Below are 25039 nucleotides of genomic sequence, written 5' to 3'. Positions count from 1 at the left end.
TTTCTAACGTCCCCCAGGTATATTTTGGCTAGGATGCCACCCGTTTGACGGGAAGGCTTGGAGGTCTTCCGGGACCCTAGAGACGCCCCTCTCCCAATCTGGCCCCCTATGTCTTCTTAGGTGTAGAAGGTAGACAGCCAGCCTATGATTAACTGTCCAGCGGAATTTGAAGTAAGGCCTGAAGTCAGTTACTCCTACGGTGATCCGGCCACCGACTACGCACCTCAGTAAGATGTTGCCATTCTGTCTCGGCACGACTCTTACTGGCTCTCCTTTGTGCTGATCTCGTTTACACGTTTCCACAATATCCTTCCCTTCGTGTCTCTTTCTTAGGATACCGCCGCAAGGTGTTAAGGCGCGGTTCCGTTACGTTCTGTTCTGTTCGCTAGGCACCTGCCAGGTTCCCACGCCTGACAGGGACCCCCCTGTGCCTGCTCCCTGCAACACCCCCTGCCACGGGATGTTGCCTGGTTCCAACCCAGTCAGCTTCTGACTAACTTCCTCCCCAGCCCCTAGTTTTACCAGTGTGAGGAGTGGCCCAATAAATAAAGCCTTTTTCTCCCCCTAGTGGCTGGAGTGTGAAGTGTAATGTGTTCTAGTGATACCTGGTCAGGAGAACTCCTTAGTGCCATCAGACGTACCGCTGCTCCCCTTAGTGGCAGAGCGCGTTACTGCAACGACCAGGTCTCTGGGGCGCTGCATGAACAATTTACAAAAAATGCTGATTCCTTTAGGGCTCATCTAGATGAGTGTATTGTACATATGTCTGCTTTCCGTGTGTGCCATTGCATTGCAATCTTACTGGATCCATTTTTCACATGGACCAATAGACAGTGTGGAAAAAAATTGCAGTTTGCACTATTGTGGTCCACTTTACAAACCAGGCAAGAGCATGTAAATACCAATCAGCAATGTGGGCGAGCACATGGACCCACATCTGCAATCTGAGGACATGACTATCCCGAGATTTAGTATGGCTGTTTGAATTTAGACTTAAATATGTTACATTACAGTAAAAACTTTGCTTTCCTTCTCACACCACAAAAACCCACTGTAAAACTGTGAGAACAAATGTAGATCAGCAAAGTAATTACAATGAATTGATAGCTTGGTATTATCTTAATATAAAGTCATGTAACATAATAAATCATATTAGAAAATATTAACACCTTATACAGGGGTGGAGAACCTCACCACGACCTCTGGCCCTTAAAATCCATCTTACACACTGAACACATGCACCCAGAGTTCACTACAGAATACTAGTTTACAACAGAGCATCAGGGCCAGCATCAGGATGTTCTTTGCAGGCAGAATTAGCATGCTCTTCACTCCCGTAATGATAGAGAAGGCAGTAGTCAAAGCACAGTGTCTTTTATGTGATGCATATGCTTCAGGCCAAGTGTCTCCTATGTGATGTACAGTATATGCTTCTGCTCTGGTGCCTATGTGATGCACATACATCAGTCTTGGTGTCTCCTTTGTTATATATATATTCCAGACACAGTGTTCCCTATGTGGTGCATATGCACAAGCCACAGCGTTTCCTATGTGATGTATATCCTCCAGTTAGTGTCTCCTATTTAATGTATATGTACTAGTTCCAGTATCTTCTATGTGGTTTATATGTTCAAGCTCCAGTGTCTCCTATGTTATGTATATACAGCAGTCTTAGTGTATTTTATGTGATGTATACAAACATCTCGTAGTAAAATAATATACCAGCGAAAAAGGGAGCTTGGACACCAAAGCATATAAAAAATATATAAGTATTTTATTTTGTTCACATTATCAAAAAATAATCCTCTCCACATGTTGGAATTTTTATATATTCTGTCATGTGTATATTTATGTGTATGTTATTTTTCTTTTTTGATAATGTGAACGAAATAAAATATTTATATATTTTTTATATGCTTTGGTGTCCAAGCTCCCTTTTTCGCTGGTATATTATTCTAAGCTTTGAAGTGACACTCCTTTATGTATATTCTTTGCTTATATTTGGGAGAGCTTTTTCATTGAATATGCTCTCGGCTGCTCATGTTGTGTGCTTATTGATTATTGTATTTGTAAACATCTCATAGTGTCTCCTATGTGATGTATATGCTCCAGTCCTAGTGTCTCCTATGTGATGTTTATGCACTTGCCCCAATGTCTCCTGTTATATATATTACAGCAGTCACGTGGGGCCGCCCATTACAATCATGAATATGCATCTCCACCTCCCATAGGGGTGGAGCTGCATATTCATTACTGTAAATGAGCGGCCCCATACATACAGTAGAAGGTGCGGCCGGGACAGGAAGCAGCGCCAGCCAGCGAGGGAGCCGGGTGAGTATTTTAATAACAGCGGGGGGTGCACAGGAGGTGGGAGGGGGGGTCATGGATCTTTATTTTAAACACGATTATTCATATCTTCTCTACAGCAAACGCTGCTGCAGGGAAGATATTAATCGCGGCTTCAGCACCAGATGCAGGGGACAGCGCTAAACTTTAGCGCTGTCTCCTGCATGGTGCATGTGGTACCCAGTGGGCACACGGGCACCGCACGTGTGCCACACTGATGTGCCACAGAAACGCACCGGCACACGGACACAGATAATTCCGGTACCGATTTTTCTGGACGTGTGAGACTGCCCTAACACAGCATTCAGCTGTTCCTAACCCAGGCCTTGGAACAAAAAATAAATTACAACTATCTGCCCACAGGCCCCAAGGCTAAACAGACACATTTCCTGGCTTATACTGAAATATTTTATTAATAATAATTTAAAAATAAGGATCAATGGTGTACAAAAAGGGGTTAAACAAGGCAGAGTGAGCTCCAAACAACTCATATAATGAAAAATAAATAGTAATAGCATTTACATACAACATCAAGAAGAAAATATATCTCAAGTAGATCAGATCAAAATATGCTGAAATTTCTAAATATATATTGACCACAGGTAGAACAGCAGGCTCTGGATTGTAGCAGATACCAGTCTAATAAAGAAGAATCTACCCAAAAGATTACTAGTACTAAGGTGCAAGTGCATAAAACATTATCCAAATGCGTAATAACTAAGGAGTACAATTGACCTGCTAGGGCTGAGAATATTTTATACTAAAGTGCAAGTGCTTCAACTATATATATCTCATAGCCTTGGTAAAATGCTCAAGTATAAGGGCAATACCGCCATGCAGTCTGTTACCTACGTGGTAGGAGTTGCTGGGAGGAAAAAACCTTAAACTGTCCCCTGAATGTACAGTTGGGTATCTGGCCGATGTTGGGACAGTAACCCTCTTTTCGAGCAATGTGTGGACATCAGGCTTGATAATGATGTGAATTGGTTCTGCTCCTCCTCCTGCTCCTCTTCCTCCTGTGCCACCACCTTATCCATCATGGCCTGAATTGTTTTTTCCAGCAGTCCAATAAGTGGTATAGTAATGCTGATGATGGTGTCTTCAGCGCTGGCCATATTGGTTGAATATTTAAAGCAGTTCCACATGTCCCACATGGAGGCCCACTCATTTGTTGTGAAGTGGTGTTGCTCTGCGACTCATCTATGTGTGCTGCAGCTGAAACTCCACTATTGTCTGCTGCTGCTCGCTCAGCCTCTTCAGCATATGCAAGGTGGTATTCCATCTTGTTGGTGAGCAGCAGCAGGGTGAGAATGGCAAAAGTGCGCACACATTGCCCACACTTTCAGCAACAACTCCGGCATGTGTGGGTAATTTTTTAGGAATCTCTGCACCACCAAGTTTAGCAAAAGCACCAGGCAAGGGATGAGCATGCTAAATCCAGAGCTGCTATAAGATTTTGCCTTTATCGCACACCACCAGGCTATGTAAAATATTCACCGGCAGCAACCACTTATCTATCTGCTGTTTGATGCCAGTCCACAACTCCTACGTGTTGTGGGAATTGTTTGGATAAACATCCAGCAATACTAGGTGGTTATAGGACATGAGGTAGAACGTCTCCCGCCTCTGCTCCAGCCGTCACAACATTTACCCAGTGTGCAGTTAGAGAGACGTAATGTCCCTGGTCATGCGCACTGGTCCACGTATTGATGGTTATGTGAACATTGCCACTGATGGCATTGTGCAGTGCACACTCAACATAGAGTGCAACATGTTTATGCAGGACAGGGATAGCCCGCCTGGAAGAGTAGTGGCGTACGGGAAAAATGTACTACTGGACAGCCATCAGCATAATTTTTTTTAAACTATGTGACTCCACCTGCCGGGATGGCAAAATTTCAAAGGCAAGTAATTTTGAAATACTATCATTCAGGACCATGGAAAGGTTGATATCTCCTCTTTCTCTCTAGGATTTGTGGGATGGAAAATGGAACACTTCTATGGGATTGTGTGGAGATGCTTGGTGACACTGGTGGTGGTAGTGGTGATGATGCCGTAACATCCTCTAAATGTGGGGAGGCAGTTGATTGTGAGCAGGAGGAAGAGGCTGAGACTGCAGCAGAAGTGGGTGCAGACTCAGATATGTCATGGTTTTTGAGGTGTGTACTCCACGTACCTCGTGCTTGGAATTCAGATAGTTCACCATACAGGTGGTGCTCGGGTTCAGAACATTTATGCCTCGCTTCAGGGTCTGATGGCACAGAGTGCAAGCATTGTATCACTTATCGGCAGCACATTCCAAGAAGAAATACCATGCCAGGGAGCTCCTTTGAACTGTCTTTGGTGTGCTTATTGCAGCGGCACGGTGGGCAATAGCAGCCAATATACTGGCTAGAGTCTGCCCACTGTGCTTTTGCACCCTGCACCTTCTTTTGCTGTAGTGTTGTGACAGTGGGTCTACCTCCTCTACCTCTTGACTGTGCACATCACTATGATGGCCTCTTGTTGTGAATTAAGCTGTTGGGCTCCCTCCGGTGGTTGTAGAGGGTAATGCAGTTGTGCCTGGACTGCAGGAGTGGACAGGTGTATCTACTAATTGCAAAACTAACTGGGGTATATAGCTTTGCAGGATCCTTTAGTCAGTGCCAGTTGTCCATTGTTCTGGAAGGATTCACTTCCCTGCTGGTCTCTCCAGTTTGCTGTGCTTTTCTACAAAGATAAGTCCTGGCTTTGTTTTTGCTGTCCACCTGCTGTGGACCTTAAAGTTCTGTGCATTTTCATGTTTTTGTCTTGTCCAGCTTAGTCTGTGAAGGATTTTTTTGCAGCCTAGCTATTTCTCTGGAGATGCAGATATACTCCCCATGTCTTTAGTCAGATGTGGTGATCCGTATTTTCTGCGGTGGATATTTTCTAGTGTTTTTATACTGACCGCATAGTACTCTGTTCTATTCTTTCTTTTTAGCTAGTATGGCCTCCTATGCTAAAATCTGATTTCATATCTGCGTATGTTATTTCCCACTCCTCTCACAGTTAATATTTGTAGGGGGCTATCTATCCTTTGGGGATTTTCTCTGAGGCAAGATAGGTTTCCTGTTTCTGTCTTTAGGGGTAGTTAGATCTTAGGCTGTGCCGAGGGGTCTAGGGAGTGTTAGTTACCCCCCATGGCTACTTCTAGTTGCGCTGCTAGGTTCAGGGTTTGCGGTCAGTACAGGGACCACCTTCTCCAGAGTCCGTCTCATGCTGTTCCTAGGCCACCAGATCATAACAGTACAACTGGCCTACAATGAGTTAATTGCATCTCAGAAGAAGGGCGGGAAGCTTTTGAGCCATTTTTTTTTCCTTAGCCTGTCTGGTATTTTCCTCCCTCTTTACCTCTGGGTGGCTACGGAGTCTAGTATTAACATGAATGTTCAGGAGTTAGTTTCTCGGGTGGATCAGCTTGCTGCTAGGGTACAGGGTATTTCAGATTTCATTGTTCAAACTCCTGCCTTAGAACCTAAGATTCCCACTCCTGATTTATTCTTTGGTGACAGATCCAAATTTTTGAGTTTCAAAAATAACTGTAAACTGTTTTTTTGCATTAAGACCCCGGTCTTCTGGTGATCCTATTCAGCAGGTTAAAATCATCATATCTCTGCTGCGTGGTGACCCACAGGATTGGGTATTTTCCCTGGAATCTGGCAATCCTGCTTTGCTTAATGTTGATTCGTTCTTTCAGGCATTGGGGTTGTTGTATGATGAGCCTAATTCAGTGGATCAGGCTGAGAAAATCTTGTTAGCCCTGTTTCAAGGTCAAGAAGCGGCAGAATTGTATTGCCAGAAATTTAGAAAATGGTCTGTACTGACTAAATGGAATGAGGATGCCTTGGCGGCAATTTTCAGAAAGGGTCTTTCTGAATCCGTTAAAGATGTTATGGTGGGGTTCCCCACGTCTGCTGGTCTGAGTGATTCTATGTCTCTGGCCATTCAGATTGATCGGCGCTTGCGCGAGCGCAGAGTTGTGCACACTGTGGCGTTGCCCTCTGAGCGGAGCCCTGAGCCTATGCAGTGTGATAGGATTTTGTCTAGAGCTGAACGTCAAACATTCAGGCGTCAGAATAGGTTGTGTTTTTACTGCGGCGATTCTGCTCATGTTATTTCTGATTGCCCTAAGCGTACTAAGAGAATCGCTAGTTCTGTTGCCATCAGTACTATACAACCTAAATTTCTGTTATCCGTGACCTTGATCTGCTCATTATCATCATGTTCTGTCATGGCATTTGTGGATTCAGGCGCTGCTCTGAACTTAATGGACTTAGAATTTGCCAGGCGTTGTGGTTTTCCCTTGCAGCCTTTGCAGAACCCTATTCCTTTGAGGGGCATAGATGCTACACCGGTGGCTAAAAATAAACCTCAGTTTTGGACACAGCTGACCATGCGCATGGCGCCAGCCCATCAGGAAGATTGTCGTTTTCTGGTGTTGCATAATTTGCATGATGATATTGTGCTGGGTTTTCCATGGTTGCAGCTACATAATCCGGTGTTAGATTGGAAATCCATGTCTGTGACTAGTTGGGGTTGTCAGGGGGTTCATGATCAGGTTCCTTTGATGTCAATTTCCTCTTCTCCCTCTTCTGAAGTTCCTGAGTTTTTGTTTGACTTCCATGATGTATTCGATGAGCCCAAATCCAGTTCCCTTCCACCGCATAGGGACTGTGATTGTGCTATTGACTTGATTCCAGGTTGTAAGTTCCCTAAGGGCCGACTTTTCAACCTGTCTGTGCCTGAACATACCGCCATGCAGAGCTATATTAAGGAGTCTTTGGAGAAAGGGCATATTCGGCCATCTTCTTCACCGTTGGGAGCGGGGTTCTTTTTTGTTGCCAGGAAGGATGGCTCCTTGAGACCCTGTATTGATTATCGCCTCTTGAATAAGATCACGGTTAAATTTCAATACCCCTTGCCTTTGCTTACTGATTTGTTTGCTAGGATTAAGGGGTCTAGCTGGTTTACTAAAATTGACCTTCGAGGGGCATATAATCTTATTCGTATCAAGCAGGGTGACAAATGGAAAACTGCATTTAATACGCCCGAAGGCCATTTTGAATACCTTGTGATGCCATTCAGACTCTCTAATGCCCCATCTGTGTTCCAATCCTTCATGCATAATATCTTTCGGAGTTATCTTGATAAATTCATGGTTGTATATTTGGATGATATTTTGATTTTTTCCAATGATTGGGAGTCTCATGTGAAACAGGTCAGGATGGTATTTCAGATCCTCCGTAATAATGCTTTATTTGTGAAGGGGTCAAAGTGCCTCTTTGGAGTGCAGAAGGTTTCTTTTTTGGGTTTCATTTTTTCTCCCTCATCTATAGAAATGGATCCGGTTAAGGTTCAGACCATTCATGATTGGATTCAGCCCACATCTGTGAAGAGCCTTCAGAAATTCTTGGGCTTTGCTAATTTTTATCGTCGTTTCATTGCCAACTTCTCCAGTGTGGTTAAACCTCTAACCGATTTGACCAAGAAAGGCGCTGATGTGACGAATTGGTCCTCCGCGGCTGTTTCTGCCTTTCAGGAGCTTAAACGCCGATTTACTTCTGCCCCTGTGTTGTGTCAGCCAGCTGTTTCTCTTCCATTTCAGGTTGAGGTTGACGCGTCTGAGATTGGGGCAGGGGCCGTTTTGTCTCAGAGGAATTCTGATGGTTCCTTGATGAAACTGTGTGCCTTATTTTCTCGGAAGTTTTCGCCTGCGGAACGCAATTATGATGTCGGCAATTGGGAGTTGTTGGCTATGAAGTGGGCATTTGAGGAGTGGCGACATTGGCTTGAGGGGGCCAAGCATCGTATTGTGGTCCTGACCGATCATAAGAATCTGATTTACCTCGAGTCTGCCAAACGACTGAATCCTAGACAGGCTCGATGGTCCCTGTTTTTCTCCCGTTTTGATTTTGTGGTCTCGTACATTCCTAGTACTAAGAATGTTAAGGCGGATGCCCTCTTTAGGAGTTTTTTTCCTGATTCCCCTGGGGTTTTTGAGCCGGTCAGCATTTTGAAGGAAGGGGTGATTCTTTCTGCCATCTCCCCTGATTTGCGACGGGTTCTTCAGGAATTTCAGGCTGATAAGCCTGACCGCTGTCCTGTGGGGAAACTGTTTGTTCCTGATAGATGGACTAGTAAAGTGATTTCTGAGGTTCATTGTTCTGTGTTGGCTGGCCATCCTGGGATTTTTGGTACCAGAGATTTGGTTAGTAGGTCCTTTTGGTGGCCTTCTTTGTCACGGGATGTGCGTTCTTTTGTGCAGTCCTGTGGGATTTGTGCGCGGGCTAAGCCTTGCTGTTCCCACGCTAGTGGGTTGCTTTTGCCATTGCCAGTCCCTGAGAGACTTTGGACGCATATTTCTATGGATTTTATTTCCGATCTTCCTGTTTCCCAAAGAATGACGGTTATCTGGGTTGTCTGTGACCGATTTTCTAAGATGGTTCATTTGGTGCCTTTGCCTAAATTGCCTTCTTCTTCTGATTTGGTTCCGTTGTTTTTTCAGCATGTGGTGCGTTTGCATGGTATTCCGGAGAATATTGTGTCCGTCAGAGGTTCCCAGTTTGTTTCCAGGTTTTGGCGGGCCTTTTGTGCCAAGCTGGGCATTGATTTGTCTTTTTCCTCTGCATTTCATCCTCAGACAAATGGCCAGACTGAGCGAACTAATCAGACCTTGGAGACCTATTTGAGATGCTTTGTGTCTGCTGATCAGGATGATTGGGTGGCTTTTTTGCCATTGGCCGAGTTTGCCCTTAATAATCGGGCTAGTTCGGCTACTTTGGTTTTGCCTTTTTTTGTAATTTTGGTTTTCATCCTCGTTTTTCATCTGGGCAGGTTGAGCCTTCTGACCTTCCCGGTGTGGATTCTGTGGTCGACAGGTTGCAGCAGATTTGGGCTTATGTGGTGGACAATTTGGTGCTGTCTGGTGTTGCGTAATTTGCATGATGATATTGTGCTGGGTTTTCCATGGTTGCAGCTACATAATCCGGTGTTAGATTGGAAATCCATGTCTGTGACTAGTTGGGGTTGTCAGGGGGTTCATGATCAGGTTCCTTTGATGTCAATTTCCTCTTCTCCCTCTTCTGAAGTTCCTGAGTTTTTGTTTGACTTCCATGATGTATTCGATGAGCCCAAATCCAGTTCCCTTCCACCGCATAGGGACTGTGATTGTGCTATTGACTTGATTCCAGGTTGTAAGTTCCCTAAGGGCCGACTTTTCAACCTGTCTGTGCCTGAACATACCGCCATGCAGAGCTATATTAAGGAGTCTTTGGAGAAAGGGCATATTCGGCCATCTTCTTCACCGTTGGGAGCGGGGTTCTTTTTTGTTGCCAGGAAGGATGGCTCCTTGAGACCCTGTATTGATTATCGCCTCTTGAATAAGATCACGGTTAAATTTCAATACCCCTTGCCTTTGCTTACTGATTTGTTTGCTAGGATTAAGGGGTCTAGCTGGTTTACTAAAATTGACCTTCGAGGGGCATATAATCTTATTCGTATCAAGCAGGGTGACAAATGGAAAACTGCATTTAATACGCCCGAAGGCCATTTTGAATACCTTGTGATGCCATTCAGACTCTCTAATGCCCCATCTGTGTTCCAATCCTTCATGCATAATATCTTTCGGAGTTATCTTGATAAATTCATGGTTGTATATTTGGATGATATTTTGATTTTTTCCAATGATTGGGAGTCTCATGTGAAACAGGTCAGGATGGTATTTCAGATCCTCCGTAATAATGCTTTATTTGTGAAGGGGTCAAAGTGCCTCTTTGGAGTGCAGAAGGTTTCTTTTTTGGGTTTCATTTTTTCTCCCTCATCTATAGAAATGGATCCGGTTAAGGTTCAGACCATTCATGATTGGATTCAGCCCACATCTGTGAAGAGCCTTCAGAAATTCTTGGGCTTTGCTAATTTTTATCGTCGTTTCATTGCCAACTTCTCCAGTGTGGTTAAACCTCTAACCGATTTGACCAAGAAAGGCGCTGATGTGACGAATTGGTCCTCCGCGGCTGTTTCTGCCTTTCAGGAGCTTAAACGCCGATTTACTTCTGCCCCTGTGTTGTGTCAGCCAGCTGTTTCTCTTCCATTTCAGGTTGAGGTTGACGCGTCTGAGATTGGGGCAGGGGCCGTTTTGTCTCAGAGGAATTCTGATGGTTCCTTGATGAAACTGTGTGCCTTATTTTCTCGGAAGTTTTCGCCTGCGGAACGCAATTATGATGTCGGCAATTGGGAGTTGTTGGCTATGAAGTGGGCATTTGAGGAGTGGCGACATTGGCTTGAGGGGGCCAAGCATCGTATTGTGGTCCTGACCGATCATAAGAATCTGATTTACCTCGAGTCTGCCAAACGACTGAATCCTAGACAGGCTCGATGGTCCCTGTTTTTCTCCCGTTTTGATTTTGTGGTCTCGTACATTCCTGGTACTAAGAATGTTAAGGCGGATGCCCTCTTTAGGAGTTTTTTTCCTGATTCCCCTGGGGTTTTTGAGCCGGTCAGCATTTTGAAGGAAGGGGTGATTCTTTCTGCCATCTCCCCTGATTTGCGACGGGTTCTTCAGGAATTTCAGGCTGATAAGCCTGACCGCTGTCCTGTGGGGAAACTGTTTGTTCCTGATAGATGGACTAGTAAAGTGATTTCTGAGGTTCATTGTTCTGTGTTGGCTGGCCATCCTGGGATTTTTGGTACCAGAGATTTGGTTAGTAGGTCCTTTTGGTGGCCTTCTTTGTCACGGGATGTGCGTTCTTTTGTGCAGTCCTGTGGGATTTGTGCGCGGGCTAAGCCTTGCTGTTCCCACGCTAGTGGGTTGCTTTTGCCATTGCCAGTCCCTGAGAGACTTTGGACGCATATTTCTATGGATTTTATTTCCGATCTTCCTGTTTCCCAAAGAATGACGGTTATCTGGGTTGTCTGTGACCGATTTTCTAAGATGGTTCATTTGGTGCCTTTGCCTAAATTGCCTTCTTCTTCTGATTTGGTTCCGTTGTTTTTTCAGCATGTGGTGCGTTTGCATGGTATTCCGGAGAATATTGTGTCCGTCAGAGGTTCCCAGTTTGTTTCCAGGTTTTGGCGGGCCTTTTGTGCCAAGCTGGGCATTGATTTGTCTTTTTCCTCTGCATTTCATCCTCAGACAAATGGCCAGACTGAGCGAACTAATCAGACCTTGGAGACCTATTTGAGATGCTTTGTGTCTGCTGATCAGGATGATTGGGTGGCTTTTTTGCCATTGGCCGAGTTTGCCCTTAATAATCGGGCTAGTTCGGCTACTTTGGTTTTGCCTTTTTTTGTAATTTTGGTTTTCATCCTCGTTTTTCATCTGGGCAGGTTGAGCCTTCTGACCTTCCCGGTGTGGATTCTGTGGTCGACAGGTTGCAGCAGATTTGGGCTTATGTGGTGGACAATTTGGTGCTGTCTCAGGAGGAGGCTCAGCGTTTTGCTAACCGTCGTCGGTGTGTTGGTTCCCGGCTTCGGGTTGGTGATCTGGTTTGGTTATCTTCCCGTCATGTTCCTATGAAGGTTTCTTCCCCTAAGTTTAAGCCTCGATTTATTGGTCCTTATAGGATTTCTGAGATTATTAATCCGGTGTCCTTTCGCCTGGCGCTTCCGGCCTCTTTTGCTATTCATAATGTCTTCCATAGATCTTTGTTGCGGAAATATGTGGAGCCCTTTGTTCCCTCTGTTGATCCTCCGGCCCCTGTATTGGTCGATGGGGAGTTGGAATATGTTGTTGAGAAGATTTTGCATTCCCGTTTTTCGAGGCGGAAGCTTCAGTACCTTGTCAAGTGGAAGGGTTATGGCCAGGAGGATAATTCTTGGGTTTCTGCCTCTGATGTCCATGCCGTTGATTTGGTTCGTGCCTTTCATCGGGCTCATCCTGATCGGCCTGGGGGCTCTGGTGAGGGTTCGGTGACCCCTCCTCAAGGGGGAGTACTGTTGTGAATTCAGCTTTTGGGCTCCCTCCGGTGGTTGTAGAGGGTAATGCAGTTGTGCCTGGACTGCAGGAGTGGACAGGTGTATCTACTAATTGCAAAACTGACTGGGGTATACAGCTTTGCAGGATCATTTAGTCAGTGCCAGTTGTCCATTGTTCTGGAAGGATTCACTTCCCTGCTGCTCTCTCCAGTTTGCTGTGCTTTTCTACAAAGATAAGTCCTGGCTTTGTTTTTGCTGTCCACCTGCTGTGGACCTTAAAGTTCTGTGCATTTTCATGTTTTTGTCTTGTCCAGCTTAGTCTGTGAAGGATTTTTTGCAGCCTAGCTATTTCTCTGGAGATGCAGATATACCCCCCATGTCTTTAGTCAGATGTGGTGATCCGTATTTTCTGCGGTGGATATTTTCTAGTGTTTTTATACTGACCGCATAGTACTCTGTTCTATTCTTTCTTTTTAGCTAGTATGGCCTCCTATGCTAAAATCTGATTTCCTATCTGCGTATGTTATTTCCCTCTCCTCTCACAGTTAATATTTGTGTGGGGCTATCTATCCTTTGGGGATTTTCTCTGAGGCAAGATAGGTTTCCTGTTTCTGTCTTTAGGGGTAGTTAGATCTTAGGCTGTGCCGAGGGGTCTAGGGAGTGTTAGGTACCCCCCATGGCTACTTCTAGTTGCGCTGCTAGGTTCAGGGTTTGCGGTCAGTACAGGGACCACCTTCTCCAGAGTCCGTCTCATGCTGCTCCTAGGCCACCAGATCATAACAGCCTCTGCTCCATGTGAGGCCTGAGACCTCTTCATTCCCCAAATCATTTTCCACCGACTGCTTAATCCTGCCCTCCTTGCCAGTCTGCTCACTGCATAAAGATGCCGCAGTTGGCAACTGAGTTTCATCATCATCTAACCTTGTGCACTAGCACTTCCACATACTCATCATGATACCTAACAAATGGACTCAATCTCTTCCACTTGTGGAGCCGGGACAGGTGGCTAGGTCATGGAATCCTTGCAAGCAAAGTCATGAAAAAGCAGAAGAGACTGCTGCATGACTTGGCACTGAGACTGCTTGGCTGATTTGCAAGAGGGTTAGGTAAATGCCAGACGACCATGATCTTCAGGTGCCAACTAAGCTCTTTCTGCACTATACCAGGTGGAAGATAAGACATAAGCATGTAACAGCTGCCAAACATAAAAACCTGATATAGAAATCAGCTATAAATAGTAAATCAAACCCTCATTTATCACCCGCTTAGGGAAAAATATTAAAATATATATTTTTTTTATTTCCATTTTAACATTAGGGTTAGGGTTAATGTAGGGTTATGGTTGGGGCTAAAGTTAGGGTTGGGGCTAAAGTTAGGGTTAGGGTTGGGGCTAAAGTTAGGGTTAGGGTTTGGATTAGGGTAAGGGTTAGGATTACATTTATGGTTGGGATTAGGGTTAGGTTTGGGATTAGGGTTAGGGGTGTGTCAGGGTTAGGGGTGTGGTAAGGGTTGTGTTAGGGTTGGGATTAGGGTTAGGAGTGTGTTGGGGTTAGGGTTGGAGTTAGAATCGGGGGGCTTCCACTGTTTAGGCACATCAGGGGCTCTCCAAATGTGACATGGCATCCAATCTGAATTTCTGCCAATTTTGCATTGAAAAGTCAAACTGCGCTCCTTCCCTTCCGAGCTCTGCCATGCGCCCAAACAGTGATTTACCCCCACATATGGGGTATCATCGTACTCAGGACAAATTACACAACAACTTTTGGGTTCCAATTTTTCCTGTTACCCTTGGTAAAATAAAACAAATTGGATCTGAAGAAAATTATTGGTGAAAAAAGTTAAATGTTCATTTTTTTAAACATTCCAAAAATTCCTGTGAAGCACCTGAAGGGTTAAGAAACTTCTTGAGAATGGTTTGAAGCACCATGAGGGGTGCAGTTTATAGAATGTTGTCACTTTTGGGTATTTTCTATCATATTGACCCCTCAACGTGACTTCAAATGTGACATGGTCCTTAAAAAAAGGTGTTTAAAAAAATGAGAAATTGCTGGTCAACTTGTAACCCTTACAACTCCTTAACAAAAAAAAATTTGGTTCCAAAATTGTGCTGATGTAAATTAGACATGTGGGAAATGTTACTTATTAAGTATTTTGTGTGACATATCTGTGTGATTTAAGGGCATGAACATTTCCATTTTTTTCACAAATAAACACAAGTAATATCAAATAAATATTACCACTGACATGAAGTACAATTTGTCACGAGAAAACAATGTCTTAATCACCGGGATCCATTGAAGTGTGCCACAGTTATAACCTTATAATGGGACAGTGGTCAGAATTGTAAAAATTGGCCTGGTCATTAACATGCAAACCACCTTTGGGGGTAAATGGGTTAATGGTGCAGAGAAATAAGGTTACAATGCCCCCCAGCATTGGAAATTCTCTAGGGTCTCGGCTACTGGGGGGAGACCCTTGAGAACATGATTAGGGTCGGTTTTTACCGACCCCAGTGTTGCGATCACTATTAATCATGATATAACGGCAACCGCAAAAAAGTCTGATTTCCCATTTATTTTCACCTATGATATGATCTAGCACTTCAGAGGAGAGACATATGGGGTCCCCGGAGCCCCCCTGGTACCTCTGAGGTCCCAGGACCCTCCTGCACCCCTGGTCCTGTCCCCCTGGCCCTATCACAGTGATTAAAATAAAAAAAGAAATCAAACCCTCTTTATCACCCCCTTAGTTAGGTAAAAATAATAAAATAAAAAATGTATTTTTTTTTCATATTTCCATTAGGGTTAGGGTTAGGGCTAGGGTAATGGTTGGGGTTACAGTAAAGGTTATAGTTAGGGTTAGGTTTGGGGCTAAGGTTAGGCTTATGGTTGAGGTTATAGTTGAGGTTATAGCTAAGGTTAGAGTTAGGCTAGGGTTAAGGTTATGGTTGGGGTTATTGCTAGGGTTAGAGGCGGGCTAGGGTTAGAGTTAGGGTTATGGTTGGGCTAAGATTAGGGTTTGGCTAGGGTTAGGGTTGGGGCTAGGGATAGAGTTAGTTTTAGACTTTGGCTAGGATAAGGGTTAGGGCTAGGGTTAGGGTTAGGACTAGGGTTGGGGTTAAGGTTGTATGGGAGTTAGAGTTATGTTGAGGTTAGGGTGGTGTTGATGTTAGGATTGTGGTTAGGGTTATGGTTAGGGTTGCAAATGTGGTTAAAGGTGTGTTGGGGTTAGGGTTGGGGTTAGGGCTGTGTTAGGGTTGCAGTTAGAATTGGGGGTTTCCAAACACGACATTGATTCCAGACAATTTTGCATTCAAAAATTCAAATGGTGCTCCCTCACTTCTGAGCCCTGCCATGCACCCAAACAGTGGCTTTCCCCCACATACGGGGTATCGGCGTACTCAGAAGAAATTGCACAACAAATTTTATTGTCCATTTTCTCCTAATTCCCTTGTGAAAATAAAAAAGTTTGGTTCTAAAGTAAATTTTTGGTGAAAAAAGGAAAATGTTCATTTTTTCCGTCCACATTGCTTTAGTTCCCGTGAAGCACAAGAGTGGTTAATAAAGTTCTTGAATGTGATTTTGAGCACCTTGAGTGGTGCAGTTTTAGAATGGTGTCAATTTTTGGTATTTTCTGTCATATTGACCCCCCCAAACTCACTTCAAATGTGAGGTGGTCCCTAAAAAAAATGGTTTTGTACATTTTGTTGGAAAAATGAAAAATCGCTGGTCAACATTTAACCCTTATAATGTCCTAACAAAAAAAAAATTGTGTTTCGAAAATTGTGCTGATGTAAAGTAGACATATGGGAAATGTTATTTATTAACTGTTTTGTGCAATACGGCTGTCTGATTTAAGGGTACAAAAATTAAGTTTGAAAATTGCAAAATTTTCCAAATTTTTGCCAAATTTCTGTTTTTTTTATAAATAAATGCAAATCATATCAAAGAAATTTTACCACTACCAAAAAGGAAGATATATGTCACGAATAAATAATCTCATAATCAGTGGGATCTGTTGAAGTGTTCCAGAGCTATAACCTCATAAAGTGACAGTGGTCAGAATTGTAAAAATTGGATCAGTCATTACCAAATTGGCTCTGTCATTAAGGGGTTAAAAATTATTTTTGGGGCCTAGAAATGACAACAACATGACTGGTGCGATATAATGATTTGGAAAAGTACTAGAAAACATACACCAGGCCTTAAAAATTATTTTTGGGACCTACAAATGGCAAGGACACAGCTGATATATTGATTTGCAAAACAACTAGAAAACTGACACTAGGGCTGAAAAAAAAGTAGTTTTGTGGCCTACAAACGCCAACGAGTCGGCTGATGCAATATATTAATTTGCAATACTATTAGAATACAGACACCAGGCCTGAAAAAGCAGCTTTAGCAAAAGAACTCTCACAGATGGGTTTTCATAGTACTCATAGCAGCTTTACCACAGAAATAGCACAAATGGGGTTGCAGAGTACACACACACAGCATAATGTTTTCAGAGAGAACAGTCAGAATCTGTCCCTTACTCCAGCTGCATCCTATCCCTACACTAACAAGAGCACAATGGTAGCGGTACTCGTGATCTGTCCTTTATACAGGCCTGGTCACGTGCTGCGCCTGACAATCTCAGCCATGCCTATACTTGGCATGGCTGTAATGGCTCGCGAAGTGCCCACAGTAAAAAAGTTTGTTGATTGGCTGCACTGCAGCCCCACTGGTTGCTGCCAGTTTCCTTAGTCAACATATGTCTCAACATTGCCCATTTCTTCTTGCTTTTTCTAATCACAAACTGTTTTTAAATTTGTACTTGAGAGGAACTTTGCTAATGCAGTTTAACTAACTTGAGTCTGGTTGCTGTGCTCAGCCTGGCCATGGTGTATGACCTGTGACATGAAACCTCCTTCCACAACATCACCTTTATAGCAAAGTTTGACTGTTGTTCTCCCAATTTTAAGAGTTCTACACAGTTCTTTATTTCAAGTAATTCCTGTGTTTCAAGTCACATATGGATTGGATGATTGGTGTAGTTGGTTAGTCATACACATGACTACAAAGTCTCTGAATTTTTGAAGAATTGTTGCTGTTTTGTAGGGAAAAGTTGGTTACACCAAATATTTCTCTTGTATTTATTTTAGATAAAAATAAACTATTACCATTTCCATTTTAATGCATTCAAACTTCACAGCATTTTTTCCTCACCTTGCTTAAATTTTTCATTATGGAACACAGTATGGGAAAGTATCTGTTTAGCACTGTTTGAGTCCCAACACATAGCTTGCCCCCCCTGATGTTGGGCCACATCCGAATTTATAGATAAGTTATACAGACAATTTATTTTTTAGTTGGACAGGGAGACTTGAGGAGGCTAAACTTTTTGCACATCAACTCAAACAACCTGTGGGGATTGGAGTTTTCTTTCCATTTTTCTACCACAAGATTTGAGTTTTTGGACTTGGCCATTTATAAGGGGAAACACTGTAAATCCATGTTTCTACACGTTTTAAGAACGTTTATGGTAATATTTATCTGAAAATTTTCAGTGAACATTATTCCAAGTAGATTAAAAATCTCTTATTGTCAATATAGGCGTATTAGGGAGAGCATCTGATAGAGATTTTATTAAAGAAGCTTGTATTTTTCAAAAAAAATATCCAAAATTGAAAGTTGCCTATGAACACACCAGAAAATTAAATCAGATAGATAGCTCTAACATAGAAGACCTATAGAAAAATGAAAAAAAAACAACAACTAATGAATAAACAAAAGAGGGATTGCAACTGAATAAAAAAAACTAACAAAATTTTATTACTACGTTCAACCAATCTCACAAAAATATAAGAAGTGTTTTTACAAAATACTGGACAATATTAACAAATGATCCTTTTCTTTCAGGGGTTATAAAAAAAAAAACTAATATTATTTTTTGCAGCAGTATGAACTAAAAAACTTACATTGCACCCAGCAGGATTAAATATTCCTGTAATCACCCCACACCAAGATCTATTTTACGAGCACCCATCATAAGATCATATCACTGTGGGGGAACAAAATATTTTTGTTGCAATATAATGTTGCACGGTTGTGCAGAATTTCAATCTGCGGCCACAGGGGAAGTTTTGTGGATCAACCAATTTTTGAACTGCAACACTAATTATGTGGTTTATTTATCGCAATGCAACAGCAATGTCCAATACATTGGCCGAATGATACAAGCGGTTCACAATAGGATGAACAAGCACAGATATACACAGAGGGGACGGGAAGAAAAACATTAGACTCGAACAAAGACGACCCAGGAAAACATACTCAGAAGGGAGGTAAGAACATTTCTAAAACAATCCACAGTGAGGAGATTGGAACAAAACAAAATCCTCTAAACTGCATGCTCGCAAACGCCAGAAGCCTGACAAACAAGATGGAAGAACTAGAAGCAGAAATATCTACAGGTAACTTTGACATAGTGGGAATAACCGAGACATGGTTAGATGAAAGCTATGACTGGGCAGTTAACTTACAGGGTTACAGTCTGTTTAGAAAGGATCGTAAAAATCGGAGAGGAGGAGGGGTTTGTCTCTATGTAAAGTCTTGTCTAAAGTCCACTTTAAGGGAGGATATTAGCGAAGGGAATGAGGATGTCGAGTCCATATGGGTTGAAATTCATGGAGGGAAAAATGGTAACAAAATTCTCATTGGGGTCTGTTACAAACCCCCAAATATAACAGAAAGCATGGAAAGTCTACTTCTAAAGCAGATAGATGAAGCTGCAACCCATAATGAGGTCCTGGTTATGGGGGACTTTAACTACCCGGATATTAACTGGGAAACAGAAACCTGTGAAACCCATAAAGGCAACAGGTTTCTGCTAATAACCAAGAAAAATTATCTTTCACAATTGGTGCAGAATCCAACCAGAGGAGCAGCACTTTTAGACCTAATACTATCTAATAGACCTGACAGAATAACAAATCTGCAGGTGGTCGGGTATCTAGGAAATAGCGACCACAATATTGTACAGTTTCACCTGTCTTTCACTAGGGGGACTTGTCAGGGAGTCACAAAAACACTGAACTTTAGGAAGGCAAAGTTTGACCAGCTTAGAGATGCCCTTAATCTGGTAGACTGGGACAATATCCTCAGAAATAAGAATACAGATAATAAATGGGAAATGTTTAAGAACATCCTAAATAGGCAGTGTAAGCGGTTTATACCTTGTGGGAATAAAAGGACTAGAAATAGGAAAAACCCAATGTGGCTAAACAAAGAAGTAAGACAGGCAATTAACAGTAAAAAGAAAGCATTTGCACTACTAAAGCAGGATGGCACTATTGAAGCTCTAAAAAACTATAGGGAGAAAAATACTTTATCTAAAAAACTAATTAAAGCTGCCAAAAAGGAAACAGAGAAGCACATTGCTAAGGAGAGTAAAACTAATCCCAAACTGTTCTTCAACTATATCAATAGTAAAAGAATAAAAACTGAAAATGTAGGCCCCTTAAAAAATAGTGAGGAAAGAATGGTTGTAGATGACGAGGAAAAAGCTAACATATTAAACACCTTCTTCTCCACGGTATTCACGATGGAAAATGAAATGCTAGGTGAAATCCCAAGAAACAATGAAAACCCTATATTAAGGGTCACCAATCTAACCCAAGAAGAGGTGCGAAACCGGCTAAATAAGATTAAAATAGATAAATCTCCGGGTCCGGATGGCATACACCCACGAGTACTAAGGGAACTAAGTAATGTAATAGATAAACCATTATTTCTTATTTTTAGTGACTCTATAGCGACAGGGTCTGTTCCGCAGGACTGGCGCATAGCAAATGTGGTGCCAATATTCAAAAAGGGCTCTAAAAGTGAACCTGGAAATTATAGGCCAGTAAGTCTAACCTCTATTGTTGGTAAAATATTTGAAGGGTTTCTGAGGGATGTTATTCTGGATTATCTCAATGAGAATAACTGTTTATCTCCATATCAGCATGGGTTTATGAGAAATCGCTCCTGTCAAACCAATCTAATCAGTTTTTATGAAGAGGTAAGCTATAGACTGGACCACGGTGAGTCATTGGACGTGGTATATCTCGATTTTTCCAAAGCGTTTGATACCGTGCCGCACAAGAGGTTGGTACACAAAATGAGAATGCTTGGTCTGGGGGAAAATGTGTGTAAATGGGTTAGTAACTGGCTTAGTGATAGAAAGCAGAGGGTGGTTATAAATGGTATAGTCTCTAACTGGGTCGCTGGGACCAGTGGGGTACCGCAGGGGTCAGTATTGGGACCTGTTCTCTTCAACATATTCATTAATGATCTGGTAGAAGGTTTACACAGTAAAATATTGATATTTGCAGATGATACAAAACTATGTAAAGCAGTTAATACAAGAGAAGATAGTATTCTGCTACAGATGGATCTGGATAAGTTGGAAACTTGGGCTGAAAGGTGGCAGATGAGGTTTAACAATGATAAATGTAAGGTTATACACATGGGAAGAAGGAATCAATGTCACCATTACACACTGAATGGGAAACCACTGGGCAAATCTGACAGGGAGAAGGACTTGGGGATCCTAGTTAATGATAAACTTACCTGGAGCAGCCAGTGCCAGGCAGCAGCTGCCAAGGCAAACAGGATCATGGGGTGCATTAAAAGAGGTCTGGATACACATGATGAGAGCATTATACTGCCTCTGTACAAATCCCTAGTTAGACCGCACATGGAGTACTGTGTCCAGTTTTGGGCACCGGTGCTCAGGAAGGATATAATGGAACTAGAGAGAGTACAAAGGAGGGCAACAAAATTAATAAAGGGGATGGGAGAACTACAATACCCAGATAGATTAGCGAAATTAGGATCATTTAGTCTAGAAAAAAGACGACTGAGGGGCGATCTAATAACCATGTATAAGTATATAAGGGGACAATACAAATATCTCGCTGAGGATCTGTTTATACCAAGGAAGGTGACGGGCACAAGGGGGCATTCTTTGCGTCTGGAGGAGAGAAGGTTTTTCCACCAACATAGAAGAGGATTCTTTACTGTTAGGGCAGTGAGAATCTGGAATTGCTTGCCTGAGGAGGTGGTGATGGTGAACTCAGTTGAGGGGTTCAAGAGAGGCCTGGATGTCTTCCTGGAGCAGAACAATATTGTATCATACAATTATTAGGTTCTGTAGAAGGACGTAGATCTGGGGATTTATTATGATGGAATATAGGCTGAACTGGATGGACAAATGTCTTTTTTCGGCCTTACTAACTATGTTACTATGTTACTATACTGTAACATATGGAATGGTAAAATTTATCACAATTTGTGAAACATTTCTTAATTGAGCATAAGAAAGATCCCATTGATTTAAAACTCATTATCATTGAACAGACTAGCTGAAAAGTCCGGCATTGCCCGGGCATAGTAACTAACTGTGGTTTATTATAACAAATTATAATGATTATCCTCCATCCCATAGTCCCATACCCATATACCCATCATACATATCCTCCATCCCATAGTCCTGTGCCTATAAACCCATCACAGACATCCTCCATCCCATAGTCCCGTGCCTACATACCCATCATACATATCCTCCATCCCATAGTCCCGTGCCCATATACCCATCACACATTCTCCATCCCATAGTCCCATGCCCATATACCCATCATGCATATCCTCCATCCCAGAGTCCGTGCTCATATACCCATCACACATATCCTCCATCCCATAGTTCCGTGGCCATATACCCATATAACATAATCTTCACCATGGCAACCATTCTGAAATCATTGTCATCATGGCAACTTATTATGACATCATCGTCACCATGGCAACCATTATGACATAACCGTCACCATTACATCCTATTATGACATCATCGTCGCCATGACAACCATCATGACATCATCTTTGCCATGGCGACAATGATATTATAAAGGTTGTCATGGCGAAGATGATGTCATAGTGGTTGCCATGGCGACGGTGATGTCACAATAGGTTGCAATGGTGACGGTGATGTAATTATATGTTGTAATAGTGATGGTTATGTCATAATGTTTGCCATGGTGATGGTGATGGCATAATAACCATTATGACATCATCGTTGATACACACACATACACTCGTTTTTATATATATATAGAGAGAGAGCAGATAATTTTCCCAATTGATTTAAAAAACTAATCAATAGGGATTGGAATCCAATTGGATTTTTAAATTATCCACTTTAACCCCTGAGGGTCTGAATGGATGCCTAGAAAACCCCATCCAGCATAGGGTTAACTCATGGGAACTCCTTGGAGATCTCTTTTCTCCTTTTTTCCTCATGAGTGCACATTAAGAATCCAGTGAAATACCGTACTACTTAATTTGGTTTTAGGAATAACATTATTATTCACATTTTGCTAAATAATCGTATTATGTTTTTATTGGCTGTTTTTTTTATTATTTTTGATCTTTGATGTCATTGATGACCTGTATAAAGCTCAGCTCACATTTCCTGTTTGTATATGCCTGACTGGACCAGCTCCGAACACGTAGCTTCATAAAAAGAAGCTCATATTTATTCTCTGTATCTCTGTTGTTTGGAATCGCTTTGATTGTAGCCCAAGGAATTTTATTTTCTCATTTGTGCTATAAGTTCAAAACCGGACACTTTCATCCATGATCTACTGGGCATAACTGCAGCCATGGGAGAGTCTATCCTGCATTCATCAGTGTTGTGCCTGATGTCGCACAACATCCCTTGGTGAGTAATTGCACTCAATCAAAAATGCATTACCCCATTGATCTACGCAAAGAGTGATTTCTTTTTTTTTTTTTAGATGGATACTGTAGTTCTGAGTCTGACACCATTATTTCTGCAGTACAGTATTGAGGCATTGCATAACACATTAAACACTGAGGCAGCCACAACCTCCGAATTAGGGTAGCAGCTTTATAGGGAGTTTATAAAAATGAGGAAAAGATAGATAAGGTCCTGTTAAAATATGGAGCTAAGGAGAAGTGAATGAGTGAATTTAACCAATGTAGGGTGGTAATATTGGTCACTGGGTACATGTTATTGTGAGGAGCTGGCCATGGACTATAATTATTGGACCCATGGACGTAGAGCGGAGTCCAGGGCTCTAAGGGATGAGACTTCTTCCAGCACGCAGCATCAGTTACGTTGATCTTATTGTTGTGTTTTTTTTACAGATTTGCTTGCTCTTCAGTTTAAGGTGTACAAACCTCTCCTGGAAACTGCTCAGCCTCAGTAATTGATGCTTCCATTCAGTGACAGTAAGCAGAGGAAGATGTGCGGGCTGAATCTTATGTATACATGAGGCCAGACACGAGATTGGTAATCAGGTAAACCAATCCTTGCATTACCCTTGATAGTGTCTCCGAGGCCTCGATTGAGCCATTTTTTCATGAGACTGTATGTTAACTCTTGCTGTATGTTAATTTGTGGAATACCTACTGATTACTTATTGCATCAGCCCACTGCAGTTTACTAATCTACACAATGTAGGACAAATATGCAGGAAGGCAATTAAACAATGAATGATTACTTCCCCCACCTCCCCCCAGTCCTGGGAAAAAATGGCCTGAACGGGAGCTGTGGGTATAAAGTCTTTGGCTCCCTCTACAATGAGTCTCTTCAGGAACAGCAAAAGGGAACCCACAAAGATGTTTGGAGAACCGAGGTTGGGACAATAAGGTTACATGGCGATATATCTCACTGTCCTCAGACAGCCTACTAAGCTCGCCGCTACCGCCTCTTAGTGGGTGCCTGCCAATAGCGGTTGGGGTAGTTGGCCCTGGATGCCCCAAAGTCACAGAGGTTCTAATCCTCGGAAAGCCAGCGGAAGTGTGAGACTCTGATATTTCCACCATCTTGTCTACTTGCTGGGACTGTACTGTATGTTGTTGCTGGCTGGAGCTGGATACATGTGGAGCACCCCCCGTGGGCAAGGGGTACTCGGTACTGGGTCTTTCGGTTCTCAAGGGGGATGTCACAGTGGCTGACACGGTCCGTGGCCCTTGGGAGGTCCATTGTAAAAGGGAAAGGTCTTTAAAGGGGAAATGTTCGTGACGCCACCTGTGGTATTCGGTCAGGGTGACCGACGCTGCTTAGGGTCCACTGGGGTGATGTTATGGCAGCTGGATGGTATACCTTTCCACAGGTGAAGTGTGTCTCCAGGGCTTTCCAGTGTGTAGATGGTGGATGGTGTGAGGCGCAGTGAAGAACGAGGACACAAGGTTGCAGTTTCTTTACCTTTTTACTGAAGGCTTCAGCATCCACAGTCCAGAGCACCAGATCACAGGGCAGGCAGAGTCCGGCCGGTTTGGAGGCAAATCCAGAGTCCCCTTATCCAGGTGGAAATCAGTAGCCTTCCTCTAGTGCCTTGGTGCTGTAGTACCTTACTGCTAAGCTTCTCATAAGGTCCTCACAGATGTTGTAGATGTTATTGTTATCGATGTTCTCTCTCTCTGTCCCCCAGATGGATAGGACAAACCCGTATGACCGGTGGCTTGAGGCTTTTTACAGGGACTCTATCATGCCCTGGCCTCTCGTGGGTGCCACCTTGCCTCCTTGGTATGGGGCAGATCAGTAACTTGCAATTAGCTGTCCTGCCAGTCTCTGGAGCAAGGCATAAAGGACTGTTGCTCCCTTGGTGTTCTGGCTACCAGGATCCTGCGCCTCAGGAGGAGGCAGCCTGTGCAGGGCAGAAGTCCTTCTGGTATCTACTCCTTTGCTATGACTTATTTCTCACTCTCTA

Source organism: Ranitomeya imitator, chromosome 4 (genome assembly GCF_032444005.1).
Source record: "Ranitomeya imitator isolate aRanImi1 chromosome 4, aRanImi1.pri, whole genome shotgun sequence".
NCBI classification, from domain to species: Eukaryota; Metazoa; Chordata; class Amphibia; order Anura; family Dendrobatidae; genus Ranitomeya; species Ranitomeya imitator.
The sequence above is the reverse complement of the archived record's forward strand: the minus strand, read 5'-3'. Positions refer to the sequence as shown.